The sequence below is a fragment of the Leptonotus elevatus genome, chromosome 3 (assembly GCF_054856555.1).
Source record: "Leptonotus elevatus isolate MCC_2025b chromosome 3, RoL_Lele_1.0, whole genome shotgun sequence".
Lineage (NCBI taxonomy): Eukaryota > Metazoa > Chordata > Actinopteri > Syngnathiformes > Syngnathidae > Leptonotus > Leptonotus elevatus.
The window spans coordinates 26,222,006-26,249,088 of NC_141241.1; the positions used below are offsets into that span (position 1 = coordinate 26,222,006).

Here is a 27,083-nt window from a genome sequence, read left to right on the forward strand (position 1 = left end):
CCGGAACGGTTATGCGCGCGGCTGAAGAGAGAGCCATGTTTTGAAATACAGGTTGAAGTAGTAATGTTTTATTTCGTCTTACTACGAAGGAGCCGAAAGACTATGACGGGGTGACGTGGAGATTTTTTTTCCATTAAGAATCCAGGAGGTCATGGTAGGCGCGCGCCTGTTTTAAAATAAAATAACAGTTTTGAAGCCAAAGGATGCTAGTCTTAGTAGGCATGATACTTTTGCATTAGCATCCATTTTACACGTGATAAGTTATTAAATAAAAAGCGCGCCCTGTTTTAAATTGAACAGTATTGAGGGAGTCAGGTTGATTGCAGCGGGGATTGGCTGATACCGCTGTATTTGCAATCGGTAGATCACGTGATTATTTATGTATGTTCTGTGATGTGTGTATGTTTTTGTGGGCGCCTGTGTTGTTCTTGTAAAATTGTTTAAACGTTGTCGAATAACCATACTACAAGTGAGACGTCACTGAAAACTACAAATGGAGGGCGATTTTGATCGTGACACCGAATGGTTTGACCTTAATGTACTTCCGGTTCATAGTGGGAAGTTAAACTCAGATGCACAAGTTAAGAATGCTTCCGGGGTTGCAGTCGGAGCCATGCGAAAAGAACGTCGATGAAAAATGAAGGAAACATTGTTGATTGATTGAATGGAAGGTTGTCGCTGGACAAATTGGTACGTGAGACTTTTGTATTTTCTTTGAATGGTGGGAGAGTCGTACGGAATTGTGTATTAAGTGGATCAAATTATGTGAAATGCTAGAATGCCTCCGAAATAAGATGAGCCGTTTACGGGTGATTTGTTTAAAGCTATTAACCCATTTACTGAATTACCGTACAAAACTGCGGTTTGAATGCTGCATGATTTGCAGATAGCGGATTGATAGAACGTAACCGTTTATTGTTTTAAAATGAATGAAGAGGGTGTGCGGATGTACTTGAAAATTGCGAAGGTGACTGTGACATGACTGATGAAACTTCTACTGCATTGGCGAATAGCTATATAATTGTAGACATTCATAAAAAGTTGGATGATCTGACATGTGCTGTTGGGGATGTTGTGGGACTACGTGACCTTAACACGACTGTCAAACTCCCGGAGGCTACTCCTAGAAAAATTGTGACTCGTTCTACAGTGGGATTGCAAGCTCCCATGTTGACGAAAGTGGATCCGGCTACCGGAAATTCTGCTACAGTGTATAAACCTTATTTGCCGGCTGATCTGTGTGTGTGAGTTGGGGATTAGTCATGTGTCCTCGTAATGTGAGTTTTTCTCTTTTCTAAGTAAGAGAAGAATGATAAAACATAAAATAAGTAACAGTTTTTTAAGGATGTTGCTGAGTTCTTGTAGAAGAATATTAAATTAGTGTTTTTATTTTTTATTTTTTTAGTGACTGAAATTGACAGTCTTTTATACTATACTACTTTTGATAAAGACGATAAACTTGTTAACTTGTTCTTTTCTGGGCAATTGAAACAAAAAGAATAATGATGAAATAATAGCATTTTGTATTGAGCTATATTGAGTTAAAATAATTATCCCTATATCTGTACAGCTGTGGCTGGATTTAGGATAGTTGAATAAGAAGTTGTAAATGTTTTTGAAGTCAACATAATAATTATGATGTTTAATATTTGTTTTTTCTCTGAGTGTGTCATTTCAGAAACTGATGCTTAAGTTCCAAAGCGGATGGGTTTTGATGACTATCTGCAAACGGGATGCGCCCAGCTCTGCTGATACGTTGTATTTGCAAGTATTTCTAGTGGCTATTTTTGAGGGGCATTATCAAAAAATAAGTTTGAAATATTTTTGAGAAAACAGGAAGTGAACTATCTTGCTATAGTTCCACCATCCTCAGTCTGGCATTTTAAATGCATTGTATCAAGAAGTGAGCATTTTTTGGTCAGGTGAGCTCCCAGAAGGGCCGAATTGTGTCATCGGGTCCACGATTGCAGACAGCAACCTCCAGCGTCTGGATGTACGTGACAGGAGTCAAAGAGCTTCACGCCGCAGCACAGTCATTCTCCTCCTGTGCCTACAGACAATCATAATGCTCAAATTCCTCAATGCCCAATGACTGTGTACACGCCTCATTCCAGTGACTTCTCCCCTATGGCTGTTTTGCATCCAGAGGAAATCTAAATGCCTGCTTTGAACATTGCTGACACAACAACCGCCGTCCTGACATCTGCTGGCCAATTGCAAAATGTCACAAGGAGTCAGAAAGCAAAGCAGCGATTGGCTGCCGTTGAGAGAAATCAAATCAAGAAAAGCAGACTACTGTTGTCCTCATCGTGTTGGGCCTGCCTCCTCACCTGGCTGGGAAAAAGGACAGAAAGGAGCCTTCAAAGACACGCTACGGCAGGACTGCATGTTAGACTCGTCACACAAGGAGGTTTGGCAGCTCCGACGAAGGCTGAAGTGGCAGCTGAAATTGTCACCAAGTGGAACAAGGATGCGCCGGTAGCGACTGCAGAACTGGAACATTGGAATCGTTTGGAACAATCGATTGGCAAAAATAATCCATCCTTTGGAAGGTTGCTAATGGCAACCTCCCCACAGCGACATCTGCTGGAGGACTGGACAAAGACTACTAAATGATGGAGATCCGAATGGGGTGTGATCCTTGCTCAAAGAAGTGCTGCACGAGTGGTATGCATGGCATTTTTAATGTGTTGGATGGGGAACTGTGATCTATAGCAAGGTATTTCAGGAAATTAAACACGACATATGTGAATTTGAAATGAGGGATTGGAAAAACTTAATTTCAATCTTAGTTCCTCTATTTTATTATTGAGAAGGGCCTACTAAATTTTTGCCTATTTTCTTGGGATAATCAGTTTCTGAATTGGTACAATGGGAATTTAACTAATACGATACGATATACTTTTGTTTTCCCTGTGGGGAACTTTTTCCTGGGCTCCGTCCAGCTGCAGTTAAAGTTAATGAGGAAGTGCAGCATTAATTAGAAGACTTCCCAGAAGTCTTCACAGAAGTATATGTTATAAATATATATATTATCTAAGTATATGTTCTATATACATAATATTGAATCATACATCTTATCATACTGAGTTACTGTTATTTAACAAATAACTGCGAGTTTGATGATTAATTTTTGATTATTATTTTTTTTTCTCACAGCACTGTGATTTATAAATCCCAGAGATATTTTTTGTGCTGTGTTTTTACGAGCCCCACTAATCTGTAGAAGAGGTGAGGTTGATTAGCAGTTTGAGAATCATTTTTAGTTTGCTTAAATCTAGGAGTATTGTTTTTACTTTGTATTTTCTGCTTTTGATTATACACCTTTGTTTTACTCGTCGAGAGGGTAGATATTTGTAGGTATTGTGTAATTTGTATCCTGGATTAGATTAATGTGGTTACCTCTATTTTTCCATGTTCCCAAAGTTTTCACATACTAGTGTTTTAGATTATATCTGCTTGTGCTAATTTTTTGCAGTGTCCTGCAGCTATCTCGGTTGCCTCACAATCTGATTTTGAGAGTTGTGAATTTTACGACGTCTTTTGCCGAAGGCTATAGTCTGATAGTCCTTATTTATGAGCTAACGGAGTCTTGGTGTGTCTTCCCTTTGATGTACCACGCGTGTTTGTAAAGATCTGTAGATCTTTGCCAAAATGAGGGAGAAATGAACAAAAGGACAGTTCATGTTTAAGGAATTAACCAATGTAGACGAATTAGAAAATTAAATACAAAATTAAAAGGTTGTGGGTTAGAAAATTAAAAACAAAATTAAAAAGGTTGTGGGGTATCGGCCTACACTCCAATTGACAGGGTGAGTTTGAATGGGATAATTCACAGTTTGAATATGAAGAAATCTACAGGGAGCAAATCAAGAGCACACAAAAGTAAGTTTGCAGCGGGAAAGAGGAAAATAACGCCAATGAAGGTAATTATATTATATTATATATTTTATCTCAGAAAAATGTAATGTTTGGAGCCCAGTGTTTGCAAAAGAGTATATATGATATGAATATATGAGAGCTTTTCCCGGGATGTCACGGTTCGGCCGGTCGTGAGATTCTGGGATGAGATTATATGATATGCTAGTAAAATGATTCCTTTCAGGATGTTGAAAGGCACAGTCGTGCAAATTTAGAACAGTAAATGTCGAGGTAAAAAATTACCTACAATTATATGAAATCTATTTGAAAAATAAATATTTACAAGCTCTGTCTGTTGTATTAATGAATGAGCGAATGTCATTCAACTCAATCAAAGGCTGGGCTCTATTTCAATGTCACAAAAATAGATATTTTCCTGTTCCAACAGTGCAGGACCTACGGATCTTAATCAAATAACATTTACTAATCCCAACTAACAAAAACTATCAGGGTTTTTCCTCCAAATAAAATTTATGTGAGTTTATGAGAAGACTAAATGAACATGTTTCGCTCTCAGGTTGATGACGGAAAGGAGAAGGAGACAACATTCCACAACTGGTCTACAAGGCTGCCGGAAACGTCCCAGGCTCAGCTATCTTATCAACTGATGATCATCAATCTCATCACCTCCAACTGGGAAAACAACGTCAGCTGATGTTCCGGAGCTGCCGTTTGAGGACATCATTCGACCTTATTGAACGGAGGTCAAAATCAAGTGCCTTTTCTTGGGCAATCATTCCACGAAGAGACACATTTTCGGGCAGAATAATCCCGGTGACAGATCGAAGAATTTGGGTAGTCTACCCCAGATTCTTAAAGAAGAGAAAAACTATTGCGACACTCTTTCCACTCAACAAATAACTTCATCACAAGATGGCTGAGAGAAGAGAAAACATCTTCAAACGCTGTCACATCATGACACTTCTTTCCATGTTAATCTGATTTGGTATTTTCCTTTAAAAACAATGTTTAAAGGTGTTGAACTCGGAAGATTTCAAATGAGGGAATGTTAGATTTTTAACATTGTTTTTCTGTTTCAATTTATATTTTGTGTTTTTGATTTTAGCTAGATATGTTGCAACTGTTCCCCATATGTTAGTTAATCTATAGTCTTTGTTCTCTTCCCTGGGGAAGTAAGGTTTCTGATTCAATCTAAATGAGGGGATGTCTGTAAATGCAATCAGAGGTCGGTCCATAAAAATCCCTTGTGCGAGGAGGCGCTGGGGGCCAATTGTTTACCCACATCTTGAGTGGATTAAGATAGGAACTGAAGTAAGATTATCAAGTAGTGTATTTTAACTCTGCTGACAGGAAGAATGGGGGGTGCTCTATGTCTGTAGGGGCAAAAGGTACTTCTTTGTCGATAAAGGGGGAGGGAACTTGTTTTTTGTATAAATGTATGAGTGTACTTTGAGAATGTTACACTTTTGGATCAGAGCTGTTTGAGCCAGGTTCTAAAGATGTCTTTCAGACTCTGAAATAAAGCTGGCAAACTTCTCCACAAGACTTCAACTTTGAATTTTATTTGAACACGCAGAAATCATAGAAATGATTTCCAACACTGTTTTTTCCAGTTTTTGAGGACAGGTTCCCCTCTACACACGACCAGGAGGTAGTTGTATAGGCCTTCTGTTCTCGTTAGTGTAGTGGATAGTATCTCCCTCTGTCACGAGGAAGACCGGGGTTAGATTCCCCGAAGGGGAGGTTGTGTTTGTGAAAACAATTTTTTGGATGCTCAGTTTTCATTGCAAAATTTAAGAAAATTGCTATGTTTCCACCCGGGGACCTTTCGCGTGTGAGGCGAACGTGATAACCACTACACTATGGAAACAGACTCTGAACTTCAACTTGTTAGCACTGCTGAAAATCAGCCTCGCTGGCTGGTTTTTCCAGTTTTTGAGGACAGGTTCCCCTCTACACCCGACCAGGAGGTAGTTGTATAGGCCTTCTGTCCTCGTTAGTGTAGTGGATAGTATCTCCCCCTGTCACGAGGAAGACCGGGGTTAGATTCCCCGAAGGGGAGGTTGTGTTTGTGAAAACAATTTTTTGGATGCTCAGTTTTCATTGCAAAATTTAAGAAAATTGCTATGTTTCCACCCGGGGACCTTTCGCGTGTGAGGCGAACGTGATAACCACTACACTATGGAAACAGACTCTGAACTTCAACTTGTTAGCTCTGCTGGAAATCAGCCTCGCTGGCTGGTTTTTCCAGTTTTTGAGGACAGGTTCCCCTCTACACCCGACCAGGAGGTAGTTGTATAGGCCTTCTGTCCTCGTTAGTGTAGTGGATAGTATCTCCCACTGTCACGGAAAAGACCGGGGTTCGATTCCCCGACAGGTAGGTGGTGTTTGTGAATACAATCTTTTGGCTGCTCAGTTTTCATTGCAAACCCCAAAAAAATGGTAATGTTTCTACCCGCGTGTTAGGCGAACGTGATAACCACTACACTATGGAAACAGACACTTAACTTAAACTTGTTAGCACTGCCGGAAATCAAACTAGCTGGCTGGCTTTTCCAGTTTTCGAGGACAGGTTCCCCTTTACACCCGACCAGGAGGTAGTGGTATAGGCCTTCTGTCCTCGTTAGTGTAGTGGATAGTATGTCCCACTGTCACAGAAAAGACCGGGGTTCGATTCCCCGACGCGCAGGTGTAGTTTGTAAAAACAACCTTTTGGATGCTCAGTTTTCATTGCAAAATTAAAGAAAATTGCCATGTTTCCACCCGGTCTCGAGCCGGGGACCTTTCGCGTGTGAGGCGAACGTGATAACCACTACACTATGGAAACAGACTCTGAACTTCAACTTGTTAGCACTGCCGGAAATCAAACTAGCTGGCTGGCTTTTCCAGTTTTCGAGGACAGGTTCCCCTCTACACCCAACCAGGAGGTAGTTGTATTGGCCTTCTGTCCTCGTTAGTGTAGTGGATAGTATCTCACCCTGTCACGGAAAAGAACGGGGTTCGATTCCCCGACGGGGAGGTGGTGTTTGTGAAAATAATCTTTTGGCTGCTCAGTTTTCATTGCAAACCCAAAGAAAATGGTCATGTTTCTACCCGCGTGTTAGGCGAACGTTATAACCACTGCACTATGGAAACAGACGCTTAACTTCAACTTGTTAGTACTGCTGGAAATCAGCCTCGCTGGCTGGCTTTTCCAGTTTTCGAGGACAGGTTCCCCTTTACACCCGACCAGAAGGGAGTTGTATAGCCCTGCTATCTTCGTTACTATAGTGGATAGTATCTCCCCCTGTCACGGGGAAGACCGGGGTTCGATTCCCCGACGCTGAGGTGGTGTTTGTGAAAACAATCTTTTGGCTGCTCAGTTGTCATTGCAAAATTAAAGAAAATTACCATGTTTCCACTCGGTCTCGAGCCAGGGACCTTTTGCGTGTGAGGCTAACGTGATAACCACTACACTATGGAAACATACTCTGAACTTCAACTTGTTAGCACTGCTGGAAATCAGCCTAGCTGGCTGGCTTTTCCAGTTTTCAAGGACAGGTTCCCCTTTACACCCGACCAGGAGGGAGTTATATAGCCCTTCTATCCTCGTTAGTATAGTGGATAGTATCTCCCCCTGTCACGGGGAAGACCTGGGTTCGATTACCCGACGGGGAGGTGGTGTTTGTGAAAACAATCTTTTGGCTGCTCAGTTGTCATTGCAAACCCAAAGAAAATGGTCATGTTTCTACCCGCGTGTTAGGCGAACGTGATAACCACTACACTATGGAAACAGACGCTTAACTTCAACTTGTTAGCACTGCTGGAAATCAGCCTTGCTGGCTGGCTTTTCCAGTTTTCGAGGACAAGGTTCCCCTTTACACCTGACCAGGATAGAGTTGTATAGCCCTTCTTTCCTCGTTAGTGTAGTTGATAGTATCTCCCCCTGTCACGGAAAAGACCGAGGTTCGATTCCCCGACGCGGAGGTGGTGTTTGTGAAAACAATCCTTTGGATGCTCAGTTTTCATTGTAAAACTAAAGAAAATTGCCATGTTTCCACCCGGTCTCGAGCCAGGGACGTTTTGCATGTGAGGCGAACGTGGTAACCACTACACTATTGAAACAGACTCTGAGCTTCAACTTGTTAGCACTGCTGGAAATCAGCGTAGCTAGGTGGCTTTTCCAGTTTTCGAGGACAGGTTCCCCTTTACACCCGACCAGGAGGGAGTTGTATGTCCCTTCTATCCTCGTTAGTATAGTGGATAGCATCTCCCTCTGTCACGGAAAAGACCGGGGTTCGATTCCCAGACGCGGAGGTGGTGTTTGTTAAAACGATCCTTTGGATGCTCAGTTTTCATTGCAAAATTAAAGAAAATTCCCGTGTTTCCACCCGGTCTCCAGCCGGGGACCTTTCGCGTGTAAGGTGAACGTGATAACCACTACACTATGGAAACAGACGCTTAACTTCAACTTGTTAACACTGCCGGAAATTAAACTAGCTGTCTGGCTTTTCCAGTTTTCGAGGACAGGTTCCCCTCTACACCCGACCAGGAGGTAGTTGTATAGGCCTTCTGTCCTTGTTAGTGTAGTGGATAGTATCTCCCACTGTCACGGAAAAGACCGTGGTTCGATTCCCCGACGCGGAGGTGGTGTTTGTGAAAACAATCTTTTGGATGTTCAGTTTTCATTGCAAAATTAAAGACAATTGCCGTGTTTCCACCCGGTCTCCTTTCGCGTGTAAGGCGAACGTGATAACAACTACACTATGGAAACAGACTCTGAACTTCAACTTGTTAGCACTGCCGGAAATCAAATTACCTGGCTGGCTTTTCCAGTTTTCGAGGACAGGTTCCCCTCTACACCCGACCAGGAGGTAGTTGTACTGGCCTTCTGTCCTCGTTAGTGTAGTGGATAGTATCTCACCCTGTCACGGAAAAGACCGGGGTTCGATTCCCCGACGGGGAGGTGGTGTTTGTGAAAACAATCTTTTGGCTGCTCAGTTGTCATTGCAAACCCAAAGAAAATGGTCATGTTTCTACCCGCGTGTTAGGCGAACGTTATAACCACTGCACTATGGAAAAAGACGCTTAACTTCAACTTGCTAGTATTGCTGGAAATCAGCCTCGCTGGCTGGCTTTTCCAGTTTTCGAGGACAGGTTCCCCTTTACACCCGACCAGAAGGGAGTTGTATAGCCCTGCTATCTTCGTTAGTATAGTGGATAGTATCTCCCCCTGTCACGGAAAAGACCGGGGTTCGATTCCCTGACGCGGATGTGGTGTTTGTGAAAGCAATCTTTTGGATGCTCAGTTTTCATTGCAAAATTAAAGGAAATTGCCATGTTTCCACCCGGTCTCGAGCCGGGGACCTTTCGCGTGTTAGGGGAACGTGATAACCACTACACTATGGAAACAGACGCTTAACTTCAACTTGTTAGCACTGCCGGAAATCTAACTAGCTGGCTGGCTTTTCCAGTTTTCGAGGACAGGTTCCCCTTTACACCCGACCAGGAGGGAGTTATACAGCCCTTCTATCCTCGTTAGTATAGTGGATAGTATCTCCCCCTGTCACGGGGAAGACCTGGGTTCGATTACCCGACGGGGAGGTGGTGTTTGTGAAAACAGTCTTTTGGCTGCTCAGTTGTCATTGCAAACCCAAAGAAAATGGTCATGTTTCTACCCGCGTGTTAGGCGAACGTGATAACCACTACACTGGAAATCAGCCTTGCTGGCTGGCTTTTCCAGTTTTCGAGGACAGGTTCCCCTTTACACCTGACCAGGATAGAGTTGTATCGGCCTTCTGTCCTCGTTAGTGTAGTGGATAGTATCTCCCACTGTCACGGAAAAGACCGGGGTTCGATTCCCCGACGCGGAGGTGGTGTTTGTGAAAACAATCTTTTGGATGCTCAGTTTTCATTGCAAAATTAAAGACAATTGCCGTGTTTCCACCCGGTCTCCTTTCGCGTGTAAGGCGAACGTGATAACCACTACACTATGGAAACAGACGCTTAACTTCAACTTGTTAGCACTGCTGGAAATCAGCCTCGCTGGCTGGCTTTTCCACTTTTCGAGGACAGGTTCCCTTTTACACCCGACCAGGAGGGAGTTGTATAGCCTCTCTATCCTCGTTAGTATAGTGGATAGTATCTCCCCCTGTCACGGGAAAGACCGGGGTTCGATTCCCCGACGGGGAGGTGGTGTTTGTGAAAACAATCTTTTGGATGCTTGGGGACGATTCCCCGACAGGTAGGTGGTGTTTGTGAAAACAATCTTTTGGCTGCTCAGTTTTCATTGCAAACCCCAAAAAAATGGTCATGTTTCTACCCGCGTGTTAGGCGAACGTGACAACCATTACACTATGGAAACAGACGCTTAACTTCAACTTGTTAGCACTGCTGGAAATCAGCCTCGCTGGCTGGCTTTTCCAGTTTTCGAGGACAGGTTCCCCTTTACACCCGACCAGGAGGGAGTTGTATAGCCCTTCTATCCTCGTTAGTGTCGTTGATAGTATCTCCCCCTGTCACGGGGAAGACCGGGGTCCGATTCCCTGACGCGGAGGTGGTATTTGTGAAAACAATCTTTTGGATGCTCAGTTTTCATTGCAAAATTAAAGAAAATTCCCGTGTTTCCACCCAGTCTCGAGCCGGTGACCTTTCGCGTGTAAGGTGAACGTGATAACCACTACACTATGGAAACAGATGCTTAACTTCAACTTGTTAACACTGCCGGAAATCAAACTAGCTGGCTGGCTTTTCCAGTTTTCGAGGACAGGTTCCCCTCTACACCCGACCAGGAGGTAGTTGTATAGGCCTTCTGTCCTCGTTAGTGTAGTAAATAGTATCTCCCACTGTCACGGAAAAGACCGGGGTTCGATTACCTGACGCGGAGGTGGTGTTTGTGAAAACAATCTTTTGGATGCTCAGTTTTCATTGCAAAATTAAAGAAAAATACCGTGTTTCCACCCGGTCTCGAGCCGGGGACCTTTCGCGTGTATAGCGAACGTGATAACCACTACACTATGGAAACAGACTCTGAAACTTCAACTTGTTAGCACTGCTGGAAATCAGCCTAGCTGGCTGGCTTTTCCAGTTTTCGAGGACAGGTTCCCCTTTACACCCGACCAGAATGGAGTTGTATAGCCCTTCTATCCTTGTTAGTGTAGAGGTAAGTATCTCCCCCTGTCACGGGAAACACCGGGGTTGGATTCCCCGACAGGGAGGTGGTGTTTGTGAAAACAATCTTTTGGATGCTTGGGGGCGATTCCCCGACGCGGAGGTGGTGTTTGTGAAAACAAATCTTTTGGATGCTCAGTTTTCATTGCAAAATTAAAGAAAATTGCCATGTTTCCACCCGGTCTCAAGCCGGGGACCTTTCGCGTGTGAGGCGAACGTGATAACCACTACACTATGGAAACAGACTCTGAGCTTCAACTTGTTAGCACTGCTGGAAATCAGCCTAGCTAGGTGGCTTTTCCAGTTTTCGAGGACAGGTTCCCCTTTAGACCCGACCAGGAGGGAGTTGTACAGCCCTTCTTTCCTCGTTAGTGTGTAGTTGATAGTATCTCCCACTGTCACGGGGAAGACCGGGGTTCGATTCCATGACACGGAGGTGTTCTTTGTGAAAACAATCTTTTGGATGCTCAGTTTTCATTGCAAAATTAAAGAAAATTCCCGTGTTTCCACCCGGTCTCGAGCCGGGGACCTTTCGCGTGTGAGGCGAACGTGATAACCACTACACTATGGAAACAGACTCTGAACTTCACTGCCGGAAATCAAACTAGCTGGCTGGCTTTTCCAGTTTTCGAGGACAGGTTCCCCTCTACACCTGACCAGGAGGTAGTTGTATAGGCCTTCTGTCCTCGTTAGTGTAGTGGATAGTATTTCCCACTGTCACGGAAAAGACCAAATCTTTTGGATGCTCAGTTTTCATTGCAAAATTAAAGAAAATTCCCGTGTTTCCACCCGGTCTCGAGCCAGGGACGTTTGGCATGTGAGGCAAACGTGGTAACCACTACACTATTGAAACAGACTCTGAACTTCAACTTGTTAGCACTGCTGGAAATCAGCGTAGCTAGGTGGCTTTTCCAGTTTTCGAGGACAGGTTCCCCTTTACACCCGACCAGGAGGGAGTTGTATGTCCCTTCTATCCTCGTTAGTATAGTGGATAGCATCTCCCTCTGTCACGGAAAAGACCGGGGTTCGATTCCCAGACGCGGAGGTGGTGTTTGTTAAAACGATCCTTTGGATGCTCAGTTTTCATTGCAAAATTAAAGAAAATTCCCGTGTTTCCACCCGGTCTCCAGCCGGGGACCTTTCGCGTGTAAGGTGAACGTGATAACCACTACACTATGGAAACAGACGCTTAACTTCAACTTGCTAACACTGCCGGAAATTAAACTAGCTGTCTGGCTTTTCCAGTTTTCGAGGACAGGTTCCCCTCTACACCCGACCAGGAGGTAGTTGTATAGGCCTTCTGTCCTTGTTAGTGTAGTGGATAGTATCTCCCACTGTCACGGAAAAGACCGGGGTTCGATTCCCCGACGCGGAGGTGGTGTTTGTGAAAACAATCTTTTGGATGTTCAGTTTTCATTGCAAAATTAAAGACAATTGCCGTGTTTCCACCCGGTCTCCTTTCGCGTGTAAGGCGAACGTGATAACAACTACACTATGGAAACAGACTCTGAACTTCAACTTGTTTGCACTGCTGGAAATAAGCCTAGCTGGCTGGCTTTTCCAGTTTTCGAGGACAGGTTTCCCTTTACACCCGACCAGGAGGTAGTGGTATAGGCCTTCTGTCCTCGTTAGTGTAGTGGATAGTATGTCCCACTGTCACGGAAAAGACCGGGGTTCGATTCCCCGACGCGGAGGTGGTGTTTGTAAAAACAACCTTTTGGATGCTCAGTTTTCATTGCAAAATTAAAGAAAATTGCCGTGTTTCCACCCGGTCTCAAGCCGGGGACCTTTCAGGTGTGAGGCGAACGTGATAACCACTACACTATGGAAACAGACTCTGAACTTCAATTTGTTAGCACTGCTGGAAATCAGCCTAGCTGGCTGGCTTTTCCAATTTTTGAGGACAGGTTCCCCTTTACACCCGACCAGGAGGGAGTTGTATAGCCCTTCTGTCCTCGTTAGTATAGTGGTTAGTATCTCCCCCTGTCACGGGGAAGACCGGGGTTCGATTCCCCGACGGGAGGTGGTGTTTGTGAAAACAATCTTTTGGCTGCTCAGTTGTCATTGCAAACCCAAAGAAAATGGTCATATTTCTACCCGCGTGTTAGGCGTGATAACCACTACACTATGGAAACAAGACGCTTAACTTCAACTTGTTAGCACTGCTGTAAATCAGCCTAGCTGTCTGGCTTTTCCAGTTTTCGAGGACAGGTTCCCCTTTACACCCATCCAGGAGGGAGTTGTATAGCCCTTCTATCCTCGTTAGTGTAGTGGATAGTATCTCCCCCTGTCAGGGGGAACCCCGGGGTTGGATTCCCCGACGGGGAGTTGGTTTTTGTGAAAACAATCTTTTGGATGCTTGGGGACGATTCCCCGACGGGTAGGTCGTGTTTGTGAAAACAATCTTTTGGCTGCTCAGTTTTCATTGCAAACCCCCAAAAAATGGTCATGTTTCTACCCGCGTGTTAGGCGAACGTGATAACCACTACACTATGGAAACAGACGCTTAACTTCAACTTGTTAGCACTGCTGGAAATAAGCCTCGCTGGCTGGCTTTTCCAGTTTTCGAGGACAGGTTCCCCTTTAGATCCGACCAGGATGGAGTTGTATAGCCCTTCTATCCTCGTTAGTACAGTGGATAGTATATCCCCCTGTCACGGGGAACACCGGGGTTGGATTCCCCGACGGGGAGGTGTTGTTTGTGAAAACAATATTTTGGATGCTCAGTTTTCATTGCAAAAGTAAAGAAAATTCCCGTGTTTCCAACCGGTCTCGAGCAGGGGACCTTTCACGGGTGAGGCGAACGTGTTAACCACTACACTATGGAAACAGACTCTGAACTTCAACTTGTTAGCACTGCTGGAAATCAGCCTAGCTGGCTGGCTTTTCCAGTTTTCGAGGACAGGTTCCCCTTTACACCCGACCAGAATGGAGTTGTATAGCCCTTCTATCCTTGTTAGTGTAGAGGTAAGTATCTCCCCCTGTCACGGGAAACACCGGGGTTGGATTCCCCGACGGGGAGGTGGTGTTTGTGAAAACAATCTTTTGGATGCTTGGGGACGATTCCCCGACGGGTAGGTGGTGTTTGTGAAAACAATCTTTTGGCTGCTCAGTTTTCATTGCAAACCTCCAAAAAATGGTCATGTTTCTACCCGCGTGTTAGGCGAACGTGATAACCACTACACTATGGAAACAGACGCTTAACTTCAACTTGTTAGCACTGCTGGAAATCAGCCTCGCTGGCTGGCTTTTCCAGTTTTCGAGGACAGGTTCCCCTTTAGACCCGACCAGGAGGGAGTTGTACAGCCCTTCTTTCCTTGTTAGTGTAGTCGATAGTATCTCCCCATGTCACGGGGAAGACCGGGGTTGGATTCCCCGACGGGGAGGTGGTGTTTGTGAAAACAAATCTTTTGGATGCTCAGTTTTCATTGCAAAATTAAAGAAAATTGCCATGTTTCCACCCGGTCTCAAGCCGGGGACCTTTCGCTTGTGACGCGAACGTGATAACCACTACACTATGGAAACAGACTCTGAACTTCAACTTGTTAGCACTGCTGGAAATAAGCCTAGCTGGCTGGCTTTTCCAGTTTTCGAGGACAGGTTCCCCTTTAGACCGACCAGGAGGGAGTTGTACAGCCCTTCTTTCCTCGTTAGTGTAGTTGATAGTATCTCCCCCTGTCACGGGGAAGACCGGGGTTCGATTCCCTGACGCGGAGGTGGTATTTGTGAAAACAATCTTTTGGATGCTCAGTTTTCATTGCAAAATTAAAGAAAATTCCCGTGTTTCCACCCGGTCTCGAGCCGGGGACCTTTCGCGTGTGAGGCGAACGTGATAACCACTACACTATGGAAACAGACTCTGAACTTCAACTTGTTAGCACTGCTGGAAATCAGCCTAGCTGGCTGGCTTTTCCAGTTTTCGAGGACAGGTTCCCCTTTACATCCGACCAGGATGGAGTTGTAGAGCCCTTCTATCCTTGTTAGTGTAGAGGTGTAAGTATCTCCCCCTGTCACGGGAAACACCGGGGTTGGATTCCCCGACGGGGAGTCGGTGTTTGTGAAAACAATCTTTTGGATGCTTGGGGGCGATTCCACGACGCGGAGGTGGTGTTTGTGAAAACAATCTTTTGGATGCTCAGTTTTCATTGCAAAATTAAAGATAATTGCCATGTTTCCAACCCGGTCTCGAGCTGGGGACCTTTCGCGTGTAAGGCGAACGTGATAACCACTACACTATGGAAACAGACGCTTAATTTCAACTTGTTAGCACTGCTGGAAATAAGCCTCGCTGGCTGGCTTTTCCAGTTTTCGAGGACAGGTTCCCCTTTTGACCCGACCAGGAGGGAGTTGTTTAGCCCTTCTTTCCTTGTTAGTGGAGTTGATAGTATCTCCCCCTGTCACGGGGAAGACCGGGGTTCGATTCCCTGACGGTGAGGTGTTGTTTGTGAAAACAATCTTTTGGATGCTCAGTTTTCATTGCAAAATTAAATAAAATTGCAGAGTTTCCACCCAGTCTCGAGCCGGGGACCTTCCGCGTGTGAGGCTAACATGTTAACCACTACCCTAAGGAAACAGACTCTGAACTTCAATTTGTTAGCACTGCTGGAAATCAGCCTAGCTGGCTGGCTTTTCCAATTTTCGAGGACAGGTTCCCCTTTACACCCGACCAGGAGGGAGTTGTATAGCCCTTCTATCCTCGTTAGTATAGTGGTTAGTATCTCCCCCTGTCACGGGGAAGACCGGGATTCGATTCCCCGACGGGGAGGTGGTGTTTGTGAAAACAATCTTTTGGATGCTTGGGGGCGATTCCCCGACGCGGAGGTGGTGTTTGTGAAAACAAATCTTTTGGATGCTCAGTTTTCATTGCAAAATTAAAGAAAATTGCAATGTTTCCACCCGGTCTCAAGCCGGGGACCTTTCGCGTGTGAGGCGAACGTGATAACCACTACACTATGGAAACAGACTCTGAACTTCAACTTGTTAGCACTGCTGGAAATAAGCCTAGCTAGGTGGCTTTTCCAGTTTTCGAGGACAGGTTCCCCTTTAGACCCGACCAGGAGGGAGTTGTACAGCCCTTCTTTCCTTGTTAGTGTAGTCGATAGTATCTCCCCATGTCACGGGGAAGACCGGGGTTGGATTCCCCGACGGGGAGGTGGTGTTTGTGAAAACAATCTTTTGGATGCTCAGTTTTCATTGCAAAATTAAAGAAAACTTCCCATGTTTCCACCCGGTCTCGAGCCAGGGACCTTTCGCGTGTGAGGCGAACGTGATAACCACTACACTATGGAAACAGACTCTGAACTTCACTGCCGGAAATCAAACTAGCTGGCTGGCTTTTCCAATTTTCGCGGACAGGTTCCCCTCTACACCTGACCAGGAGGTAGTTGTATAGGCCTTCTGTCCTCGTTAGTGTAGTGGATAGTATTTCCCACTGTCACGGAAAAGACCAAATCTTTTGGATGCTCAGTTTTCATTGCAAAATTAAAGAAAATTGCCGTGTTTCCACCCGGTCTCGAGCCGGGGACCTTTCGCGTGTAAAGCGAACGTGATAACCACTACACTATGGAAACAGACTCTGAACTTCAACTTGTTAGCACTGCTGGAAATCAGCCTAGCTGGCTGGCTTTTCCAGTTTTCGAGGACAGGTTCCCCTTTAGACCCGACCAGGAGGGAGTTGTACAGCCCTTCTTTCCTTGTTAGTGTAGTCGATAGTATCTCCCCCTGTCACGGGGAAGACCGGGGTTCGATTCCCTGACGCGGAGGTGGTATTTGTGAAAACAATCTTTTGGATGCTCAGTTTTCATTGCAAAATTAAAGAAAAATTCCCGTGTTTCCACCCGGTCTCGAGCCAGGGACCTTTCGCGTGTGAGGCGAACGTGATAACCACTACACTATGGAAACAGACTCTGAACTTCACTGCCGGAAATCAAACTAGCTGGCTGGCTTTTCCAATTTTCGCGGACAGGTTCCCCTCTACACCTGACCAGGAGGTAGTTGTATAGGCCTTCTGTCCTCGTTAGTGTAGTGGATAGTATTTCCCACTGTCACGGAAAAGACCAAATCTTTTGGATGCTCAGTTTTCATTGCAAAATTAAAGAAAATTGCCGTGTTTCCACCCGGTCTCGAGCCGGGGACCTTTCGCGTGTAAAGCGAACGTGATAACCACTACACTATGGAAACAGACTCTGAACTTCAACTTGTTAGCACTGCTGGAAATCAGCCTAGCTGGCTGGCTTTTCCAGTTTTCGAGGACAGGTTCCCCTTTACACCCGACCAGGATGGAGTTGTATAGCCCTTCTATCCTTGTTAGTGTAGAGTTAAGTATCTCCCCCTGTCACGGGAAACACCGGGGTTGGATTCCCCGACGGGGAGGTGGTGTTTGTGAAAACAATCTTTTGGATGCTTGGGGGCGATTCCACGACGCGGAGGTGGTGTTTGTGAAAACAATCTTTTGGATGCTCAGTTTTCATTGCAAAATTAAAGATAATTGCCATGTTTCCACCTGGGGACCTTTCGCATGTGAGGCGAACGTGATAACCACTACACTATGGAAACTGATAGAATTATTAACATTGTTTTTCTGTTTTACATATATATTCTTCAATTTTTTTTTTGATTTTAGTTAGATAAATACAACTGTGGTAGAATGTGGTCTGTTTTCCCCCTAAGGAAGTGAGGTGTCGGAATCCACAAGGCAGGTATGCGGGAATCTGGGGTGCAAAGCTCTACAGAGGTCAATAGTTTATCTAGGAAGCCAATTGTTTACCTCATGTTTGTTAAGGACTGAAAGAACTCAATAGGAGTTGGCCAGATTGTATCTCACTCTGCTGACAGGACAAGATCAAAGGGGGGGGGCACAGTCTCTTCCTCGGGGGCTGTGCTCTGTGTGAAGAATTGTGGTGACAGGAAATACCACATGCTGAGAAGGGGCCAAATGGTCAATGAGGGGGAAGGAACGATTTCGGTATATATGCATGCATGAACTTTGAAAATAACACATTTGTGGGTGAGCTGCGATGATTGAGCAGTAGCTACAAGTGACTTTCAGAATCTGAAATAAAGCTGGCAAACTTGTTCACAGATTTCAACTTTGAATTTATTTGAACACGCAGAAATCAAAGAATAGATTTCCAACAATTGGTGACCCCGACGCTGAAAGGAGGTAAGAGGATTTCGAGCTGCAGTGATTGATGAACGAATGGAACTTCTAGGCGCCTAAATAATTAATTACAGTAAGTGGAGACGTTAATCCACGTAGAGGAGTTCTGTATGTTTGAAATCATTGCAACTTGTTTTCGTCTGCTAAATTGTGTAAATTTGTACATGAGATCTGTTTGAACAAGTTGTAGTTTGATGTCGTTCTAAAAATTTCTGCGACATTGAACTATAAACATGTACGTGAGGTGGTGCATTTTGTACAGCAAGGTGCAGGCCTGGATTGCGCAGGTTTTAACAGGAAGAAGCAGCGTTATATTAATTTGTAAGTTTTGTTTTTGCGCTGTGAAGGATTCGATGGACTATGATATTTATTTTTTGAATATAAGGATAAAGAGGTTACGGGGTTTCGTGGATATTTGAAGATCCATTGGTAAATCTGAAGATCATAGTAGACGCGCCTGCCCTTGGCAGTTTGGTTGGTTCAGGATTGTTCCTTCAGGTAGGACATGTCGCCTGTATAAGAACGTCCATTTTCACGTAATAAGTTATTTTAAAAGTGCGCGCGCTGTTGAAATTGAACAGTTGGGGGAGTCCGGTCGATTGCAACGGACATTGGGTTTTAAACGTTGTATTTGCGATCGCTAGATTACGTGTGATTTTGTTTTGGTTTTGCGTTGAACAAGCGCCTTGAAAAGAGAGACAGTTTTGACACTGCGGAATTGGATCACGTGAATCATTGTGTATTCGTTGTCTGTGTAAGTTATATGTTGTGCTGTGCGTTCTGTGTGTTTTGTGAGCTTCTGTGTTGATTACCCTATTTGAACTATCATATTGTAAAGTGAGACGTCACTGCATTGATAGATATTAATACTAAATGCGTTAAGTAGAAACCGAAAGTAAAACTGGCCTATAAACAAAATGGAGGCGATTTCGACCCGGATACAGTATGGTTTGTCCTGAATGCGCTTCCGGTTTAGAGTCGGGACTTGTGAGTCGCCGTGAGGAAAAAAGCGTCGATATACAATGAAAAAACGAACTATGGATCGATTGTATAAAAAGCTTTCGCTGGACAAAATGGTATGTCAGACGTTTGTATTTTCTTTGTTGGTAATGAAAAAAGGCTGAATTTGGTGCTAAAATGACTCCAGCATTGTTGGAGCAGTTTACGGGTGGTTTGTTCGAAGTTAACCCGTTTACTGAAATCACCGTATGGAACTGCGGTTTAAATGCTATAAGATTTGTGGACAACGAATTGATAGAATAACACCGTTTATTATTATAATGACTAAAGAGTGTGTGCGTATGCATTTGAGAGAGGGGTAGAGAAGTACGACGAAATTGTAGACATGTGGATCAAATGATGAGGAATGCTAGAATGTTGGCGATGGGCAGTTCGGTTAAAATTTCTAGAGGAGCGTTGGTAAAAGCGGGTGCTAAGGATGTGGCTAATTGTGATGCTAACATTGTTGCACCTCTGGCAAGCAGCGGGCCACTCGTGGCTGTTTTGTCTTCTAAAAAAAAGGTGGGGGCTGCTCTGTTGGGGGTGTATTGGAAGTGTTTGAATATTGGGAGGTTTTGTTTGATTTTCTTCAATATTCTTAACTGTAAATTGGTTTTGGGTGAGTTTAGACTGGTGAGATGATGGCAGATGGAATAAAGTAATGAAAAGGAATGTGGTAAAATGGGTTTTGCGATGTTGAGGGATGCTAAGTGAAGAAATTTTCTCTCCTCCTCTGTATGGAAAAAGAGGGGGTTTGAGTGTGAGTGGGGGATTAGTCATGTGTCCTCGTATTGTGAGTTTTTCTCTTTCATAGGTAAGAGAGGAATGATGAACAATATAAAATAAGTAATAGTATTTGAAAGATATTGTTGAGTTTTTGAAAAAAGAATATTAAATTAGTGTTTTATTTTTTATTTTTTTTAGTGACTGAGCTAATAGTCTTTACACTTTAATGATTGATGAAGACGGTTAATTTGTTAACTTTCCCTTTTCGGGACAAATGAATAAAGAGTAATGATAAAATGATAGCATTTTGTATTGAGCTATGTTGAGTTGAAATAATTATCCCTATATCCGTACAGCTGTGGCTGGATTTAGGATAGTTGAATGAGAAGTTATAAATTTTTTTGTAGTCAACATAATGATTATGATGTTTAATATTTGTTTTTTCTGAGTGTGTCATTTCAGAAACTGATGCTTAAAGTTCCAAAGCGGATGGGGTTTGATGACTATCTGCACACGGGATGCGCCCAGCTCTACGGATACGTTGTATTTGCAAGTATTTCTAGTGGCTGTTTTTGAGGGGCATTCTAAAAAGAACAAGTTTGAAATAAGATAATAAGAAAACGGGAAGTGAAATATCTTGCTGTAATCCCACATCCTCGATCTGGCATTTTTAATGCATTGCATCAACGAGTGTGCATTTTTTGGTCAGGTGAGCTCTCAGAAAGACTATGTGTCATCGAGTCCGCCATTGCAGACAGCAATTTCCAACGTTTGGATTGACTTCTCCCCTATGGCTGTTTTGCATCCAGAGGAAATCTAAATGCCTGCTTTGAACATTGCTGACACAACAACCGCCGTCCTGACATCTGCTGGCCAATTGTAAAATGTCACAAGGAGTCAGAAAGCAAAGCAGCGATTGGCTGCCGTTGAGAGAAATCACATCAAGAAAAGCAGACTATTGTTGTCCTCATCGTGTTGGGCCTGCCTCCTCACCTGGCTGGGAAAAAGGACAGAAAGGAGCCTTCAAAGACACGCTACGGCAGGACTGCATGTTAGACTCGTCACACAAGGAGGTTTGGCAGCTCCGACGAAGGCTGAAGTGGCAGCTGAAATTGTCACCAAGTGAAACAAGGAAGCGCCGGTAGCGACTGCAGAACTGGAACATTGGAATCGTTTGGAACAATCGATTGGCAAAAAGAATCCATCCTTTGGAAGGTTGCAAATGGCAACCTCCCCACAGCGACATCTGCTGGAGGACTGGACAAAGACTAAAAAAGATGGAGGTCCGAATGGGGTGTGATCTTGCTCGAAGAAATGCTACACGAGTGGTATGCAAGGCATTTTTAATGTGTTGGATGGGGAACTGTGATCTCTAGCAAGGTATTTCAGGAAATTGAACACGACATATGTGAATTTCAATCTTAGTTCCTCTGTTTTATTGTTGAGAAGGGCCTACTAAATGTCTGCCTATTTTTCTTGGGATAATCAGTTTCTGAATTGGTACAATGGGAAGTTGACTAATACGATACGATATACTTTTGTTTTCCCTGTGGGGAAATTTTTTTTTCTGGGCTCCGTCCAGCTGCAGGTAAAGTTGAATACGAAGTGCAGCATTAAGTAGAAGTCTTCCCAGAAGTCTTCACAATTGTATATGTTATAAATATGTATTATCTAAGTGTATGTTCTATAGACATAATATTAAAACTTACATCTTATCATACTGAGATATTGTTATTCAACAAATAACTGATAATTTGATGATTCATTTTCGATTATTATTTTTTTTCTCACAGCACTGTGATTTGTAAATCCCAGAGATATTTTTTGTGCTGTGTTTTTACGAGCCCCACTAATCTGTAGAAGAGGTGTGCTAATTATTTGCAGTGTCCTGCGGCTATCTCGGTTGCCTCACAATCTGATTTTGAGAGTTGTGAATTTTACGACGTCTTTTGCGGGGGCTGTGGTCTGGCAGTCCTTCTTTGTGAGCTAACGGGGTTTTTTGGTGTGTCTTCCTTTGAAGTGCAATGCGTGTTTGTAAAGATCTGTAGATCTTTGCCAAAATGAGGGAGGAATGAACAGAAGGACAGTTCATGTTTAAGATATTAACCAATGTAGATGAATTAGAAAATTCAAAACAAAATTACAAAGGTTGTGGGGTATCGCCTACACTCCATTTGACAGGGTGAGTTTGAAAGTGATAATCCACAGTTTGAATATGAAGAAATCTACCAGAGCAAATCGATCGCAAAGTAAGTCTGAAGCAAGCAAGGACAATAATGCATATTCGCCGAATGAAGGTAATTATATTATATTATATATTTTATCTCAGAATCACATGTGAAAAATGTAATGTTTGGAGCCCAGTGTTTGCAAAAGAGTATAGATAATATGAATATATGTGAGTTTTTCCCAGCATGCCAGGATTCGGCCGATCATGAGATTCTGGGAAGAGAATATATGATATGCTAGTAAAATGATTCCTTTCAGGATGGTGAAAGGCACAGTCATGCAAATTTAGAACAGTAAATGTCGAGGTAAAAAAATTACCTACAATTATATGACATCTATTTGAAAATTAAATATTTACGAGCTTTGTCTGTTGTATTAATGAATGAGCGAATGTCATTCAACTCAATCAAAGGCTGGGCTCTGTTTCAATGTCACAAAAATAGATATTTTCCTGTTCCAACAGTGCAGTACCTACGGATCTTAATCAAATAACATTTACTAATCCCAACTAACAAAAACTATCAGGGTTTTTCCTCCAAATAAAATTTATGTGAGTTTATGAGAGACTAAATGAAAATGTTCTGCACTCAGGAGAACGGCCCCAGGGGGTGACGGAGAGGAAATCTTGTGCAGTTCGCTGCACAGAAAGGAGGATGAAGACGACATTCCACATCTGGTCTACAAGGCTGCCGGAGACGTGCCAGGCTCAGTTATTTTATCAACTGATGATCGTCAATCTCATCACCTCCAACTGGGAAAACAACGTCAGCTGATGTCCCGATGTCCAATTCCGGAGCTGGCGTTTGAGGACATCATTCAATCTTATTGTACGAGGATCAAGAGCAAGTGCCTTTTCTTGGGCAATCATTCCTTTGATCAGTCACATTTTGGGCAGAATAATCCCAGGTGGCAAATCGAAGAATTTGGGTAGTCTACCCCAAATTCTTAAAAGAAGAGACGAACTATTGCGACACTCTTTTCATTCAAAAAGACCTTCAAAGAACTCCATTACGAGATGGCTTCAAAGATGAAAAACATATCCTTCTGCTGTACTGCGACCTTTCTTCTCATGATGACTTGGTACTTTTGTCAGCCTTTTGACACAACTTTGAACGCAATTACAACGTATCGTATTAAGCGAAGTATTAAGTCTACATATAATCCCTGGGTCACATTCTGGACTTATGATAAATCAATTGCTGTGACAGTTGCTCCAAATACAAACACTTCTGTTAAAATTCCTATTAGATCCTTAAAGGGATTTGGTAGGGGGAGACAGACTAAGGGGGAAGATTGGATAAAATACTGGTGGTATTTGACAGGTCATGTACGACGAGATTGGAATGCTCTGATAACAACACAGGATGGAAGATACTGGCGTCCGGGAACTAGTGAGGAGGCAGTCTTCTTTAGCAAAAGAATAACATTGCGTAATATGGGGGGGCGACTCTATATGAACTTTATTTTTCCAGAAGGGGAATTACGGTCGCCTAACACAACAATTGATAACGCCTCCTGTTTTGGATTTTTGTTGTGGGCCTGGTTCTCCGGACATGACCTATATTTCCCCATTTTAGTATGCGTAAATAAAACAATGAGTAATTTAGAACAGCCAAAAATGACTAAATACACAATGGAGAGCGGAGTAAAGGCGGTCAGCGTACCAACTGAGGGAATAGTTGAGAGGTTTCGGGTTACAAAAGGATTTTCTGGGGGCAGTAACAATTGGCTATTATTGGCGAATGAAGCGGCTCGAGCCTCTGATAAAAACAACTGTGTGGTATGTGTAGGTCCGCGTCCTTTATTGAGAATCATTCCGGCTAAAATAGATGATCACTGTATATTGGAACTAATGAATAAGGCTGTCCCCAATGTCAAATGCTCGAAATGGGGATAAGGTGTATCCCCTCGTCGATTGGCAGAAAACTAAACCAGTATTTTCAAACACAGTTGCAAATGGTAATTTTACATGTATTAAAATGACAGGCACTGGAGAACAATTGGGAAAATTAAATCACATTACTCAGTGCGTGTCGATAGTAGATGTGGGACAGAAGTTCCAACCGAAATCCAGAGCGGACATATACTGGTGGTGCGGTGACAACAGAATATTTGATAAGTTGCCTTTAAATACAAAAGGATATTGTGCCCTCATAACCCTTCTCATGCCAGTACAAATCTACCCCATCTCTATTGTTAACCTGTTACAAATGATTGATAATTGGGAACCAAAACCTCCTTCTTTTCAGAGGACCAAAAGACATTCTTGGCAAGAGCAGAATGTTCCCACCTACATTGATGCAATTGGAGTACCAAGAGGTGTGCCAGATGAATACAAATTAACTGATCAAGTACTCTCAGGATTCGAATCTGTAATTTGCTGGTGGTGCACCATAAACAAAAATGTAGATAGAATTAATTATATACATTATAATGTACAAAGGCTAGGAAATTGGACTCAGTCTGGCTTTGAGGCTGTACGCGGCCAGTTAGCCGTTACATCTTTGATGACATTCCAAAATCGAATTGCACTAGATATGTTGCTGGCAGAAAAGGGCGGAGTTTGCTCAATGTTTGGAGATCAGTGTTGCACTTTTATTCCTAACAATACTGCTCCAGATGGAAGTCTGACAATTGCAATTGAAGGGCTGCGAACACTCAATAAGAAAATGAAAGAGCAATCAGGTGTAGATACTTCTGTATGGGATAAGTGGATGAATGTGTTTGGCCGTTATAAAGCTTTGATTTCCTCAATTTTGATATCTGCGGCTGTTTTCACGGCGCTATTAACGATTTGTGGATGTTGTTTTATTCCATGTATTCGTTCACTTTGCCAAAGACTTATTACCACTGCGATTGAGAAACAGGATGTACAAAATAAGTCGTCTCATATGATGGTAGCTGTTGCTAATCAATGGATGTCTCCTGTTGCTTCGAATGAGGGGGATGAGGATGCCGCTGGCATTTTCCTTTAAAAACAATATCTAATGTGTTGAACTATAGAATAGTTCAAATGAGGGAATGATAGAATTATTAACATTGTTTTTCTGTTTTACATATATATTCTTCAAAGTGTTTTTGATTTTAGTTAGATAAATACAACTGTGGTAGAATGTGGTCTGTTTTCCCCCTAAGGAAGTGAGGTGTCGGAATCCACAAGGCAGGTATGCGGGAATCTGGGGTGCAAAGCTCTATAGAGGTCAATAGTTTATCTAGGAAGCCAATTGTTTACCTCATGTTTGTTAAGGACTGAAAGAACTCAATAGGAGTTGGCCAGATTGTATCTCACTCTGCTGACAGGACAAGATCAAAGGGGGGGGCACAGTCTCTTCCTCGGGGGCTGTGCTCTGTGTGAAGAATTGTGGTGACAGGAAATACCACATGCTGAGAAGGGGCCAAATGGTCAATGAGGGGGAAGGAACGATTTCGGTATATATGCATGCATGAACTTTGAAAAGAACACATTTGTGGGTGAGCTGCGATGATTGAGCAGTAGCTACAAGTGACTTTCAGAATCTGAAATAAAGCTGGCAAACTTGTTCACAGATTTCAACTTTGAATTTATTTGAACACGCAGAAATCAAAGAATAGATTTCCAACAAAACAGACGCTTAACTTCAACTTGCTAGCACTGCTGGAAATCAGCCTTGCTGGCTGGCTTTTCCAGTGTTCGAGGACAGGTTCCCCTTTACACCCATCCAGGAGGGAGTTGTATAGCCCTTCTATCCTCGTTAGTATAGTGGATAGTAACTCCCCCTGTCACGGGGAACACCGGGGTTGGATTCCCCGACGGGGAGGTGGTTTTTGTGAAAACAATCTTTTGGATGCTTGGGGACGATTCCCCGACGGGTAGGTGGTGTTTGTGAAAACAATCTTTTGGCTGCTCAGTTTTCATTGCAAACCCCCAAAAAATGGTCATGTTTCTACCTGCGTGTTAGGCGAACGTGATAACCACTACACTATGGAAACAGACGCTTAACTTCAACTTGTTAGCAATGCTGGAAATCAGCCTCGCTGGCTGGCTTTTCCAGTTTTCGAGGACAGGTTCCCCTTTAGACCCGACCAGGAGGGAGTTGAACAGCCCTTCATTCCTTGTTAGTGTCGTTGATAGTATCTCCCTCTGTCACGGGGAAGACCGGGGTTTGATTCCCTGACGGTGAGGTGTTGTTTGTGAAAACAATCTTTTGGATGCTCAGTTTTCATTGCAAAATTAAAGAAAATTGCAGAGTTTCCACCCAGTCTCGAGCCGGGGACCTTCCGCGTGTGAGGCGAACATGTTAACCACTACCTTATGGAAACAGACTCTGAACTTCAATTTGTTAGCACTGCTGGAAATCAGCCTAGCTGGCTGGCTTTTCCAATTTTCGAGGACAGGTTCCCCTTTACACCCGACCAGGAGGGAGTTGTATAGCCCTTCTGTCCTCGTTAGTATAGTGGTTAGTATCTCCCCCTGTCACGGGGAAGACCGGTGTTCGATTCCCCGACGGGGAGGTGGTGTTTGTGAAAACAATCTTTTGGCTGCTCAGTTGTCATTGCAAACCCAAAGAAAATGGTCATATTTCTACCCGCGTTTTAGGCGTGATAACCACTACACTATGTAAACAAGACGCTTAAGTTCAACTTGTTAGCACTGCTGTAAATCAGCCTAGCTGTCTGGCTTTTCCAGTTTTCGAGGACAGGTTCCCCTTTACACCCATCCAGGAGGGAGTTGTATAGCCCTTCTATCCTCGTTAGTGTAGTGGATAGTATCTCCCCCTGTCAGGGGGAACACCGGGGTTGGATTCCCCGACGGGGAGTTGGTTTTTGTGAAAACAATCTTTTGGATGCTTGGGGACGATTCCCCGACGGGTAGGTCGTGTTTGTGAAAACAATCTTTTGGCTGCTCAGTTTTCATTGCAAACCCCCCAAAAATGGTCATGTTTCTACCCGCGTGTTAGGC

General features: G+C 43.6%; 2 long non-coding RNA genes and 11 other non-coding genes across 13 annotated transcripts; 2 read left to right on the top strand and 11 right to left on the bottom strand.

The window, feature by feature from the left end:
* On the top strand, positions 1–25,691 carry LOC147177626 (uncharacterized). Its single transcript, XR_015094406.1, has 2 exons — positions 1–154; positions 22,736–25,691. It is a non-coding gene; the product is annotated as an uncharacterized LOC147177626 (long non-coding RNA).
* LOC147177627 (uncharacterized) lies at positions 196–5,427 on the top strand. Its single transcript, XR_015094405.1, has 2 exons — positions 196–690; positions 4,439–5,427. It is a non-coding gene; the product is annotated as an uncharacterized LOC147177627 (long non-coding RNA).
* On the bottom strand, positions 6,637–6,709 carry trnav-cac (transfer RNA valine (anticodon CAC)). The gene has a single exon. It is a non-coding gene; the product is annotated as a tRNA-Val (tRNA).
* trnav-uac (transfer RNA valine (anticodon UAC)) lies at positions 10,813–10,885 on the bottom strand. Its single transcript has one exon. It is a non-coding gene; the product is annotated as a tRNA-Val (tRNA).
* trnav-cac (transfer RNA valine (anticodon CAC)) lies at positions 11,201–11,273 on the bottom strand. Its single transcript has one exon. It is a non-coding gene; the product is annotated as a tRNA-Val (tRNA).
* trnav-cac (transfer RNA valine (anticodon CAC)) lies at positions 11,533–11,605 on the bottom strand. Its single transcript has one exon. It is a non-coding gene; the product is annotated as a tRNA-Val (tRNA).
* Positions 14,813–14,885, bottom strand: trnav-cac (transfer RNA valine (anticodon CAC)). The gene has a single exon. It is a non-coding gene; the product is annotated as a tRNA-Val (tRNA).
* On the bottom strand, positions 15,201–15,274 carry trnav-uac (transfer RNA valine (anticodon UAC)). The gene has a single exon. It is a non-coding gene; the product is annotated as a tRNA-Val (tRNA).
* trnav-cac (transfer RNA valine (anticodon CAC)) lies at positions 15,919–15,991 on the bottom strand. The gene has a single exon. It is a non-coding gene; the product is annotated as a tRNA-Val (tRNA).
* trnav-cac (transfer RNA valine (anticodon CAC)) lies at positions 16,250–16,322 on the bottom strand. The gene has a single exon. It is a non-coding gene; the product is annotated as a tRNA-Val (tRNA).
* trnav-uac (transfer RNA valine (anticodon UAC)) lies at positions 16,529–16,601 on the bottom strand. Its single transcript has one exon. It is a non-coding gene; the product is annotated as a tRNA-Val (tRNA).
* On the bottom strand, positions 16,860–16,932 carry trnav-cac (transfer RNA valine (anticodon CAC)). Its single transcript has one exon. It is a non-coding gene; the product is annotated as a tRNA-Val (tRNA).
* trnav-uac (transfer RNA valine (anticodon UAC)) lies at positions 17,139–17,211 on the bottom strand. The gene has a single exon. It is a non-coding gene; the product is annotated as a tRNA-Val (tRNA).
* Positions 25,692–27,083: the final 1,392 nt, after the last annotated feature.